Source organism: Sinohyriopsis cumingii, chromosome 17 (genome assembly GCF_028554795.1).
Source record: "Sinohyriopsis cumingii isolate HCF-2022 chromosome 17, ASM2855479v2, whole genome shotgun sequence".
Classification (NCBI taxonomy): domain Eukaryota; kingdom Metazoa; phylum Mollusca; class Bivalvia; order Unionida; family Unionidae; genus Sinohyriopsis; species Sinohyriopsis cumingii.
In genome coordinates, this window is record NC_142977.1 from 105,617,428 (window position 1) to 105,629,524 (window position 12,097).

The following is a 12,097-nucleotide window of genomic DNA, read 5'->3' on the forward strand; positions in this document are numbered from 1 at the left end:
GGACAAATAAATTATCGTATTTCCAAAGATAATTAAACTACCTGTTGAACAGTTCATTAAATTTGTGATTCGAAAAAAATACTTACCTTAAGATTAACGTAAATAGATCCTTTAATCTTTCTTTACATGGTTAGGTGAAACACACATCTACTTCGCTCAAACCAAAATTTTGAAAATGTCTCCCATGTCATTTGTCATACACCTGTACGGTGCCTACAAAATAATACCCTTGCAAAGTTTAAGCTCATTCTAAAATAAGCAGTCTTCAAATGCTTTACTAAATACAATAAAATTTCAAGAAAAATACATTATAGAATGATGAACAATAGTTTTAACGTTTATCTTTGCTCAAAATATGTATAGGTCTATTTTATTCTAAGTCCCGTCCGGAATAACATCTATGAACGAAAATACCTTGACACCGCTTCTACCTGTGAGTCAAGACATGCTGTATCGTATGTACTTAAAAATAGGTATAGGATGGGATATAAATGCGAACAATAACAATAATGTTATTTGCGTGGGAAAATAGTATGTACAGTGAAATTCCGTCTGTCTATTATGTACAAAGACGCTAGTGGCCGTTTGCTTCTTTCTTTCTTTCTTTTACAGCAGTGGGTACATTTCAGGACAGGTTTAATTTTTCCTTGTAACTATTTTTTTAACATCAAATTGTTGCAGTTTTTTTTTTGATAGGTATGTGAAGGACTCTGCTGGAATCCAAAGAAAAGTCTTAGGCACACAAAAAGTAATTCCTAATCAAAACTGCGTGCAATTTAAAGTTTTTGTGCATATAGCATGGGGGGGGGGGTAGTGGTGAGCAATTTTCTTCCTATTTCATTGGATTGCGGCAATCAAGCTTCTCTGGACTCGTCACTTATGTAAAATATGTGCTGTATTGATTTCTGATTAGCGGATTTCCACACGAAGAAGACACTGGCGTCTTTCGTAAAGGCAGTAACTTTCATATGCATTTGTATACCGTTTGAATTCAGTTTTATTTCCATATGCAATCTTTTTTTTTAACCATATACTTGTAAAATATTGCCAAGAAATTAAGGTATTCCCGTGCTGGAAAATCGGACTATCCATGCGCAAGAATTCGCGAGAGAAATAATTGTGTTAATTCTGGCATTAGGCAATTGGTTGATACCGTTAATGGTAAGCACAGATGTAAGGTTGTAAGACGTATGTATAATGGTCGTAGCCTACAAAATGCTGTTGCAAAATCGAACAAGTGAAATTTTCGTGTGTGGTATTTCGTGCGAATTCGCGAGAAAGGTATTAAAATGCGAGTCAGATATTTTTCGTGACCATACTTATCGTAACATCAGTTTAATTCGACAGAATCTGAGTTACGTACGTCCATAAAGGTTACATAGCATCCTATACCTGCTTTTGATACATTTTATGTCTTCTAAGTTTTTGGGCTGCTATTTCTTAGACATATTGGTTTTACTTTCAAGAATGCTCATACACACGTATTTCATACCTATTTTCTTGCTTCTTATAATTTATTAAAACCCTCATGATTGGTCTTGTTTGGTTTTTGTTCCTGGTTGCTTTGATTTCATTCATGATCACGGTCATAAATCTCTGATTAAACAGGGTGCAGTATTTTCCATTGATGCAGAAGTTGATTGGTATGTATGTATGTGGTTGCGTATTATGGCACCTCAGCACAATAGTTGATATATGGTGCCAACTAAAGGTAAAATTCGAAAAATGTGAACTGTACTAACATTTAGGAAGATCAACTCTTCCAAATAAATGTAAAAATTATGTACAAAAGATAAAATCTAACATCATAAATTATGTAAAATGCATATAAAATAAAAAATAGAGGTAATTCGCCTGCAAAATTTAACTAAACTTTCAAAGCACTAGTTAGGTCATCCTATGCAAATTTATTATTCTTGAAATGTGTGCTTTTTCGAAATATGAGAAAACCATTCAACTCGATGGTTATTTAGATGGTATAACATAAATGTTGTCAAAATATACTTATTTGATGCCGCAGTAACTTTGGACACACGAAAGAGTTCAAATGTGGGAAAATGGGGTGACATGACTCTTGCGCATCTCTATGGTATGATTACCACCGCAAATCCAACTTAAATTGACGTATCCGTTCCAGATTTATGCATATTCAAAATAATCGAATTGCTGTCTCTTGCTTTTTTTTGCTATGCGTGAGTGCTACAATAAATGCCGTATGGATGGGAGTGGAGCTTTCTTTTCAACCTTAATTTTTTCTTTTGCCTCAAGAAAAGTTTGTTTTATTTAATTATATTACAATTTTTTTTAACAAGTAATGTGATAGATAGAAAAGTGCTTTTAACACAAATCAAAACGGATTATTTTGTTTCCAGCTGTATGGGGGCTAGATATTTTGTTTCAAGAAATCCCAGCCCGTTTTCCTCCCCGACACTAGAATGGATAGTCCCTATCTCACAGTATTTTCAGTAAACATTAGATAAATACACATACAGAGATTTAGTAAGCCTTTGTTTTTGAAGTTTCCGTATATTTCGAGGGTTTAACACTCATCTATACGGTATGGAACATTTTGTTATCACAAAGATAACACTCTGTAATTTTTGTTTACATTTCAGAAACTTGTGGGAATTTTCAAGACGTAAAAAGAACCTACTTATCCTTTTTTAATTTAGTCGGAAAAAAGCACAGAATGAGAGACAGTATTTCTAAAATAAAATCTAATCTGATTATGGTCTTTATGGATGTTGTGCACTAGTTTTGCATAATTTTCATTGGACGTTTAGTGGTAATTGAAAATAAACCACATCCACAAGTAGTATCCATACAATTCAGTAGCTTTCGGTAGAATTCGATCCATAGAATATTGAAAATTTTAAACGTTGTTTCTGATTTTAAGTCTTGTTTTAGTTATTGTAAATTTCCACTCATCATATTTTGAATTAATCCCAATATTTGTATCAGTGGTGTCTTTGTCTGTTGTATTCATGTATATGGTTTGGTTTCTCTCGTGTAGTTTTCCCTGTGCGCATCGTTTTCATCATACCACCTTTTATAGTAAGGTTTCTGACAAGATTTGCCATAACAGTATTTGTTAAGCTCAGTCATATTTTTTTCTCTTTCACATTTTGATACATGGCCTTGCATCTACTTTTTTATTTGTAAATTCAATTTCAAATTATTTTGTCAATACGTAAAAGAAACATATAAATCATCTTCTAACTAGTCAATGTTCCAATTAAAATTTTATTGATCTAAATTAAAGTTTCCTTGTAAATTAAATGGAAGATAGCGAACAGAATAATACATTGCTGACAAAGAACCTGAAAATTTGATTTAATAAAAGGCTAAAGACTCTCATGGAGCTGAACTTGGTAGTCAACGTAGAAACTTTCAAGAAAATTTGAAAAAATCAAAGCTCAACGATTTTGAAAAAAAAAAACAAAAAAAACAAAAAAACGTGTCAACGGAATCTTAAGATGATGCAAGAAAACCACTTGCAAGAAAATAATATTGACAAAGCTGAAAACAAATCTATTATTTGATATGTTATTTTATGGGGTTTCTGGCAACTTGTTCATTTTGGTCTAAAATCATATTTGTTTCTTTTTAGGGTCTAAGCATCCATTGTAGTTGTAAAAGATGTTATGTTTGAAAAGGAACAATCAACGAAAGTACGGCAAGAAACATATGTATCTTACAGTCTGGACCCTGAAATACTTTAGCTTTTCAAGTAATAGATAGAGTAACTTTTGCATTGAAATAAAAATATTTTTAACTGCCGTACATATACTTCGAGTCCGACTTCAAACTGTACAGACCCAGATCAGCCGTCGCATAATGCTCCAGTAGATTCGGGTCTATGCAATTTGTAAGGAGTAAGCAGTAGAACAAACAACACAGACCCTGTTCTGCAGACTCATTATGCTATGGCAGATCAGGATCGTTGTTGTTTGCAGTTATAAGCGAGTACATACGGTATATTTGCCGTTGGATGTTTAAATATGCAATCAAAGTTTCATAAAACATGATTGTGAAGAAGTTTGTTATGGTGTCAATAGCCCCACAACTGAACGTGGACACTGGAGAAGCGAAACTAGTTATTCCATTTTCATTTATTTCATTATCGATAGCACATGGAATTTACCTGACCAAATTGTTAACATTGCGGAGGTAAAGAAACATCAAAATTATATCATGGTTTTGAAAAAAAATCTTATTTCAGATTTACCATTGGTCCACTGTCATACAAAGATATTGCAGAAGTAGAGAAAGACATTCAAGTTTCTTTTAGCGAGTCCATAATTGACTACCTGATAGCAAATCGACTTTTACCTGACAAAATTTTTGTCAATAAATAGCATATCTTTTACTTTACTATTCCGTTGTCGCCGGGGGTCAAGGTTGTGGTCATGCATACGTCTTTTTTGGACACGGTGAATGAGTACTTCCGGAGCAAAGGATAGTTACATTTGTAACGACTCCAGGTCTTAGACTATATACCATAAAGAAGCGAAACCAACACATTTAGTAAAATCAACAAACAATTTATTTCTCTAAGTTACAAGTGAAAATTTAAGAAATACTTACAATATCGTGAATTAAATCCTAATGATCATAATAATAAGTAAATGAGCACTTTGTAATTCCAAATGAATAATTTAAATAAATAGTTCCTCTCGAATTATATCTGAATCCAACTGCAAACTCTAATCATGGAATCCCACAGACTTATATAAAACAGGAATGATTTTTGTGGGTTTACCAAGTCCTTATCTATACACATTTTTACTTGACCTAGTCGTGAGTCATTCTAATCGAAATTTTCAATCAAATTATAAACAAGTATATTTCTTTAATATTATAAACTCATAAACAACACTGCTCCGGTGGCCTAGTGGTTAGAGAATCCGCCTCGGATGCGAGAGGTCGCGGGTTCGATCCCCGGCCGAGTCATACCAAAGACTTATCAAATGGTACTAACAGCTTCCTCGCTTGGCGCTCAGCATTAAGAGGTTAGTGTTAGGACTTGTCGGCCTGGTGTCAGGATAATGTGACTGGGTGGGACATGGTGTTATACGTGGCATGATGTCCCATTGCTAGTCATCCCTATCAACTGCCACACTGCAGATATCATAGCGATTTGGATACGACTTGTTAAGGCTACGTTAAAAAAAAATCCAAATCACAGTCACATACATAAACAACTTATTTATAACCTACAATCACGAACAAAATATAGCCATATAAACATTCTGTTTACAGTATCTATGTTTCCAGTATCTATGTTTACGGTATCTATGTTTACAGTATATATGTTTACAGTATCTATGTTTACAGTATATATGTTTACAGTATCTAACTTACAAACATGAACAAAATTTAAACACAGTTTGAACAAATATACATAGCCCATTTGTTTTAAAAAGCAAGCCGAAGAAAAATGCAAATCTAAAAAAATCAGAACATTACAGCCTAAAACATATACAGGGTCAATTAAACCAGTTATTACTCTAAAATAGAATCTGCCTCAGCAGCAGAGAGGGCGAACAAGCTCTAATTGGTTCACCTGTATTTCGCCAAATTAAGCCTTCCTACGAGATCACAAAAATCGTAAAAAAGAATGCGATATCTAGCGTAAGACAACTCCGTCGATGACAAATTGGCTTACCTGTTATCGCCGATATGTTTTTTTTTTCTTTGTTGCGTCAAAGGAAAAATGCGCGATCGTCGGTGACAAGTTGAGAGCGTCGCCCTCCCTGCTGCTATTATCCAAAAATTTTATTTAACCCAATTCGATACCGTGTTCTAGGATCGTGTAAATTTATTTTTATAAATCCGTGTGGGGTTGATTGAGCACGACTAAATAAATTTTTTAATTTAATTATGTCCATATCGCCGCTACACCAAGTTTGGTGAATATTTCTTAGTGTGTGTATCAACTCCGTTGAACACGGAAAGGATATTACAATTATCTCTGATCACTTTAGGAATTTGGGTGTATCTTTGGGTTACATAAATCACGTCAGTGTTTTTGTGTCTACCCCTGGAAAATATCCTAGCTGGATTTGATTGTTTATCCAACATCACATCATCGTAAACAACTAAATTGTTAATAAATCCATCAATATCATCAATACTTGGTGCTTCATCAATGTCAGTGATAAATTCAAAAACGTCATCACCGCTTTCATTTAACGATTTTGCGCGTTCGTTAAATTCCTTTTACACGTTATAACAACGTTGATCGTCCACAGATGGTGCTATCAACTTTTCCCATTTTATCCACTTCATTATTAAATTCAACAACAACTGTGTTTTGCCCGATCCAGATGGTCCAATTATAGTCATACGAATATAATTTGGTAGCGCTGCGCAGTGCTTAACTGGTTCTCGTCGTTTTGTAGCAGAAAAGTCAGTGATTTCCATTAAAGTAATATAAAAATAATATGGATCTATATTGTGTGAAATGCAGGGCGCGTACCTCAACAGGTGATCTAACAACTATTACAATAAAAAATAACAGATCAGCACTTACAGGCAAGTGTGAGCGATGCGGTACAAAGAAATTTAAATTTATTCCCAAGTCAGGTGATAAACCAAAGCCAAAGATAGCGCCAAGTAAAAAAAAAAGCAACACGGGGGTGATATTGCAGCAAAATTAACAAAACTACCTGGAACTCCGTGGGCTAAATATCCAGGAGAAAAACATCTTCCAGGATATAATTACAGTAGCCCAGGAACCCGACTTGATATCAGACTTGATGACCAAGAATAACCAAGACCAGGCGAATATCCAATAAACGATATTGATAAGGCGTGTCATGCTCATGATGTAGCTTATAAAAGTAAAAATCTACAAGACAGGCATCTCGCGGATGTGAAATTAATTCACGCGTTAAATTCCATCACTGATAAATCTTTCAAGGAGAGGTTAGCTAGTTGGTTAATAAAATCCGCGATGAAAGGTAAATTAGCGCTAGGTGCTGGTAATTAATTATAATGGAGTCGATTTATTATTCCCCAAGAGGATACTGGAGGGGTAGCGCAGCAATTAGTAAACTCGCTGAAGCAGCAAAAGTTACGCGTGTTACTGCAAAAAGGTGGTTATCCAAACAGGCAATATGGCAAATTTACCAACCACCGCCTAAACAAATTCATTTTGCACATTTTGATGTCAGTGTTCCTAATGAAGTTCATCAAGCTGATATATTATTTCTGCCACATGATACTATTAAAATCCGAAGACGTCAAATTACATACAAGTACGCGCTAACTGTAGTTGATGTTGCAAGTAGATACAAAGATGCTTAACCGTTAACGACTAAAACAGCATCTGAGGTTGCTTCTGCGTTTGAACGAATTTGTCAACGAGGTGGTCTACGATGGCCACATCTATTGCAGGTTGATCCTGGCAAAGAATTTCAGGGCGCAGTATCATCGCTGATGAAGCAACATAACGTCACCATCAGACGAGGACATACTGAAATTCACCGTGATCAGGCAATTGTTGAGCGATTTAATCGAACACTTGCTGAGCGGTTATTTGGATATCAGTACGCGAAGGAATTCATTCAGGACAAGAGATCACGCGAATGGGTTGCAAAATTACCAGGTGTGATAGCTGCATTAAATAATGAAATAACTCGAACAACCAACATGAAACCTATTAACGCAATTACCAAAAAATATATACCACAACGACGTAATTTTTCAACACAACCAATACTGGGTGATGTCACTGTAAGATATTTATATGAACCAGGTGAACTTGAAAAGGGTAAAAAAAGAGCGACTGATCCTATTTGGAGTATTACCACACACAAGATATCTAACATAACTAGATCTACTGGGAGACCAACAATCTACAGACTGGATTAAACTGCTCCTCAACGTGGATTCACACGTGAACAATTACAAGTAATTCCCGAGGACACACAATTACCACCCAGATCACTTAACTAGCACTGGTGCCTGCACCCCGACGTCGATTACACTCAAGACAGGTCAGCATCACATTTTCGCGTGTATGACCAAGACGATTATCTTTTCTATCTACGGTGAATTGTCTTGAATGTTTATTCGAATACTGCCACAACATTATACAATTACAGCTTGCACAATGATTATTCTGCTGTTGTTTCAGTGTCATGATAAATTCAACATCAAGGTCAAATTCTCGATTATTTTTTTTTTGTCACTTTGTTTATAACCAGCTAATTTTTTTCTTATTATATCATTGTTGTTTTCATTATTAATTTCATCAGCCATTGACTCATCCAAGATAATCCTTCGCAGTTGAGATATTCTTCTGACTCTTGACACAGCCAAGTAAACTAAGTTTGACCACTCGATTCGATCATCAAGGATCCAAACAACTGTAGCAGAGATAGTCAGTCCTTGAGATGAATGAATCGTCATTGCGTATCCTAGCGTCCACGGGGATTTATCAGCGCGCAGTGCATCTTCAACAACATTGACATCAACTGCAACAACATCATTTAATACGAGATTCTGCTTCCTCCCTGACTGTCCTGGTATATCAACGTCAGTAATCTGTAACCGTGAATCAGCTGGTCTATAATACAATGGCACTGGCGTGTTGGAAATTTTTTCTTGTGTAATTGAAATGACTGCTGTTGAAGTGTGTCTCTGACTATCTTTCTACTTGCCACTATCAAATCGTTTGGTCTCCACATTTTCCAAAAGTCGCTCATTGAAGTCTCTGAAATTATTTTACGCATGATTTCACATTGAATTTTGTTCGGTTGTAGTCTGATTAATGTTTTAAATTCCTTTAATTCTGCATCAAGAGATCTGTTATCATCAGTCACTACTTCGTAATAATCAACAAAATTCTTCAACCAGTCTCGTGGAGATGGTCCAACAAATGGAGGTGGCTGGCCGTGATCGCCGCACATAACTACTGCAGTATTTTTTGTTAATAACCCATCGAGAAATGTTTTTAATGTTTCTAACGGCAATGTGCACACTTCATCCCAAATTATAACTTTTGGAATATATTTCTCTCCCATTCGATCTGGAGTCCACACACCACCGCTGTATTTGAAAAAGCTATGATAAGTACAAGAATTGACTCCTCGTTGTTTCATCTCCCTGGCAAGTCTGTGTGTTGGTGTTAGCACAATCATATCTGAATTCTGTCGAAATAATTCAATCACTCGAGTTGTCTTACCAGAACTTCCAGGCCCGTTCAAATAAACGGTTTTGTGTCTGGACACTGGATCATACACAGACGGCGCCGACGACATTTCTGATAATTCTGATTTGCAATAACTATCTTTAACCGCGGATTCACAATAACAATGTAACATTTCCTTTTCTTATTCTCCATGAACTCCATGATTCATCATTGCTTGTGAAACGAGCCAGTAATTCTGAATATCTTTTATCGATATTAAATGAATCCATAGCAACTCTAACTGCAGTGTCAGGAAATCTATTTATCATCGATAGCAAATTTATGGAAACATAAGCCAACATCGAAGATTTTAGATGTGTGTACTGAGGTGATTCTCCATTAATGTAACTAACAATTGTGCCCATCCGTGTTCCGTCAGACAAGTAAGCGTCTTCCCGATTACAAAATATATTTCTCGCAGCGGCATCATTAATTATAAAATCTAATTCAACATCATCCATAATCAATCGTGAGTGAAGCTGTTTATGATCATATGCACCACCTTGAGTAAATTTGCCGATTATTCTTCTACCAAGATCTTTTGCTGTTTTTTCATTGTTGCTGAGTTTAATCTTAAGAATATTAGGAGCATCATTAACAATGACATGAGCAGAAACGTTTGGACATTCCCGCGCATACTCTTCGATGACTTCATCGAGACTGATACGCTCCGGTGTTGGTAACCAAACCGAAGTCTGCGGCCGATATGATATAACTGCTTCACTGACAACCAACGATATCAATATTTACTGTCAAGCATATATCGTAATAACACTATTGGCACCCAACGTTTCTCCGAGAAGTGTCTGCCAAACCAAACATAACAGCAAGGATGAAGATTTTCAGCGAATTCAAACGACACTACACGAGCGAATCATGTCAGATCAAAATCGGGTAATGGAACATTAATTGATACTCTTACCATCTCATGACAAGGATGACCAAATCTTTTAAAATGTCCAGCACACTCGCCCATCCCGAGAAAACTTCCCGGATAACATGCAACCATGTCCACAGAAATGACATCCTTGTGGTCATATTCGGTTTTCCACAACCCGCCATGTCCGTACTCGATACAACTATCCTGGACATCTTCAAGGAACTCAGCGTGTGTTGGTCTCCATGAATTTCTCTCTCTCGCGGCGTGGGCAGCAACTGACGGAACTGTAAAACAATTAGTTAATAACTGCTCAGTATTTTCTGAATATTTCTGTGCGAATTTTCCCATTTCCTCATGCAGAGACTCCTTACGATATAATTCGCCGTTAGGTCTTACAAATTGATCATACTCGCCATCTTCGGAACTTTTAAACAACCACACTGACACGGGGTCGTTTTTGCTTATCTGGCTGATAGCATCAAATATTCCACCCGACGAATAATATCTCACGACGCGATCTCGTGGAAATATTGTTACTGAGTTGGTCCAAGCATGAGCGTTATGGTCAATAATTTCAATTGGTGTTCCATTTCCCTTATTCGCTGATTCATATAAGACCTCTCCGGTTAATGTTTTTACTGTCATTGGAAATTTTAATTTACTTGATAACTCAGCGACATCGTTTATTGACGCTCCTGTATCCTTAACCGATTCAGCCCACTTCGCTATTTTTTCACGTCGCAAATCAGTTTAACCGTTTCCACGCTTCGCATTTTTAAAATGTTCCTTTACTAGCTCGGCTACACAATTCAACCTTGACAAAGTCAAGGATGAAAATCTCATCGGGGCAAGATCATTAATGTTAGGTCTATCATTTAGCTGATAGATTCCATAAATGACCGCGGTCACAGGATACGATCGAGCGTAATATGGTTTATCAATCCCAGTTAACATTCCTGGTTTGGAATCTTTACTTAACAGAGCGGTTTTTCCATTAGCAAGGACAGGGTCACGTTTGTCATGGATAATCCACCTGTCATCATCCGAACGCAAAATAAACTTTATTCTGAAATTATATTTCTGATTGCCTTGATGAATATCAAGGTAATCGATGATCGTTTTCGCTTGTGCATCGCTCATTGTAGCGTCCTTGACATCGTCCTTGACATCGTCGTCGTGTATAATTTTGAATGTAGACCACACGTGAGATGCTCCATCATTACGAAATTCTTCTTTGGCATCCCTGATAATATCAATCAGATCAGTCAGAGCTCGCCTCCGCGAGTCAGGGGTTAGTCTTTCAAGATCAAATCTAGAAGTTTTCCGTGGCTTGATTGCAGATAATTTCTTAAACTCCTCCATATTATATTTAAGACAAACATTTAAATAAGAAATATTATATATATTTATGGTGCCTGAAACCAATCAGTGCAAGTGGTTTAAAGTGGGATCTGTAACTGCTTGTAACAAATCCTGCAGAAAAGAATTCTGCGGGGAACATTTACAAAGCATTCGAAAAGGGAGTTTAGGACCAATACCGTGTCTGTGATGTGGTATTGGAGTCAGGGTTAAAACACAGTTATGCGCAAGTTGCGCTGAAAAAAATGTCGTGAACTTAAGCGATATTATGATAAAAAAATTAATAATGATGCGCTGAAATGTGAGCTCGATTATATAACTAAGTTTTCAGACAAATATAAATTAGACAAATAACATTATTATATAAAATGAATCAGGAATTTGCCCCACACACAATCATCAAGGATTATGAAGCGAATCATAATGGAATAGTTAGAAATGTGATGTGATGTTATTTTGATTTTTAACGTAGCTTTAACAATTTTTCAGTCATATCGCTACGATGTCTGCAATGTGGCAGTTTATAGTGATGTCTAGCACTGAGGCATCATGCCGCAGACATGTAGCATGATGTCCCACCCAGTCACATTATCCTGACACCGGGCCGACCAGTCCTAACACTAACCTCTTAATGCTGAGCGCCAAGCGAGGCAGCTATT

At 36.3% G+C, this 12,097-nt stretch overlaps 1 protein-coding gene across 1 annotated transcript in view; it reads right to left on the reverse strand.

The window, feature by feature from the left end:
• LOC149779615 (uncharacterized) overlaps window positions 1-195 on the reverse strand; it is a 55,159-nt gene extending 54,964 nt beyond the window's left edge. The window contains exon 1 of the mRNA XM_089940403.1: window positions 87-195. The gene's annotated coding sequence lies outside the window, so the exon portion shown is untranslated. The remainder of the gene's footprint in view (window positions 1-86) is intronic.
• Window positions 196-12,097: the final 11,902 nt, after the last annotated feature.